The sequence below is a fragment of the Stomoxys calcitrans genome, chromosome 1 (assembly GCF_963082655.1).
Source record: "Stomoxys calcitrans chromosome 1, idStoCalc2.1, whole genome shotgun sequence".
NCBI lineage: Eukaryota > Metazoa > Arthropoda > Insecta > Diptera > Muscidae > Stomoxys > Stomoxys calcitrans.
The window spans coordinates 76,614,645-76,616,252 of NC_081552.1; the positions used below are offsets into that span (position 1 = coordinate 76,614,645).

The 1,608-nt window shown below is 32.5% G+C and overlaps 1 long non-coding RNA gene across 1 annotated transcript; it reads left to right on the forward strand.

Annotated features, from left to right (window-relative positions):
• The first annotated feature begins 352 nt into the window (after positions 1–352).
• LOC131994244 (uncharacterized) lies at positions 353–1,150 on the forward strand. Its single transcript, XR_009396564.1, has 2 exons — positions 353–406; positions 470–1,150. It is a non-coding gene; the product is annotated as an uncharacterized LOC131994244 (long non-coding RNA).
• The last annotated feature ends 458 nt before the right edge of the window (positions 1,151–1,608 follow it).

Sequence of the window (1,608 nt, forward strand, 5' to 3'; positions counted from 1 at the left end):
ACAAACACAAAACTGTACTTTAGGCTATTATTGTTAAATAACAACATTTTAAAATACCGTTGCCAATGATAATAAACAATAATTTTACTTATTGGGCTACTCAAAAATTATTCACCACACTTAACGTCATATTTTTACTATCCCTACAACTTTGTTACCATTCGACACACAGCCTCACTATAAAAATTTTTGACATTTCTGCCAGAGCAAAAACAACCCAAACTATTTTAAATACTGAAATTTTATTGAAAATTACTTATGACTTGCTTAAAAACAATTAAATACAGTTGAAGTTATTCATTAAGTGTTATGTTTTGTTACCATTACATCAATGTACTTTGTAATATTGTACTTTTATATGTTTAAGTTTTTTAAAAGCAATCGTGTAGGCATTTGTTATTGGTTTGTATGTTTCAAATATCTACAATTTTGCATTGGTTTACTTCAATAAAAGCTGTTACTGTAATAGGTTATGGGCTCAGACAGCTTTTAAATAAAAATCAAGAAAAATATCGGAAAAAAAGGATACAAGAATACAATGGATTTTTCGAAGAATTTGAAGCTGTTGCATAAAGAAACGGATTGGCCGGATTGTGGAAGAGAAAAATTCGAACCATTCTGGATTACCACAAAGGAGCCTTAGATGTAATAGAAAGAAGTTTATTGAAGCCATATTAGCAGAAAATGCCACAGCAGAAGAGAAAAGAATATTTAAGTCGTCAATGGATCTTTATAGACAGACCAATAGTTACGCAAAATCGTTATTGGTGAGTGCAGTTAGTGATGACATTTACCAGAAGATAATGGATCAAGATTCAGCCGCAAATACTTGGGATGCTTTAAAGTTACAGTTTGAAGCGCAATCCAAAGATCAGGTTTTTAAAATATGTATTAATTTCTTTCAAATTGAATGGAATCCTACTCATGATGTTTCCATGCACATTGCAAAATTAAAGACGCTTTGGCTGAAGCTAAATAATGGTCTAAGGGCAAAACTCTGTTTACACTACTCTTTAAATCCGGATTTAATGGCTCGATCATCTGTTTTCCCTTTATAAAATTACCTGAATGGGGTTCAAGAGAAGAAAATGTTCTACCTGATTTACTCCTTGTGTGCAAAATTTTACCAAACCAATTTAAAACATTTTAATTCATTTGGATGTTGTTGTCGAAAAATGAAGAAAAGTCTGTCGGTGAGATAACCGTCCAGCGAGCGCCGCGATGGCAAGGAATTCAAGGTTCAAGAAGCCTGAAGAAAACAGCATCATAAACAGGAAATCAGATACATGTAATTATTGCAAAAAGAGGGCTCTCTTGGTTGGCGGCTGCCGTAAATGGATTAATGATGGCAAACCGAACAAGCCATGACAAAATTGCCAGGTAATGTAATGTTAACAGCTGAGTACAATTTTTTCTCGCAAAGTTCACTATCTATCAACGAGTTTTGGTTGTGTGTGTGTATTATAGTTAAGAACCATACCACACACAAACAATAAAAAATGGCACAAACTATTGGGTTGCCCAAAAAGTAATTGCGGATTTTTTAAAAGAAAGTAAATCCATTTTTAATAAAACTTAGAATGAACTTTAATCAAATATACTTTTTTT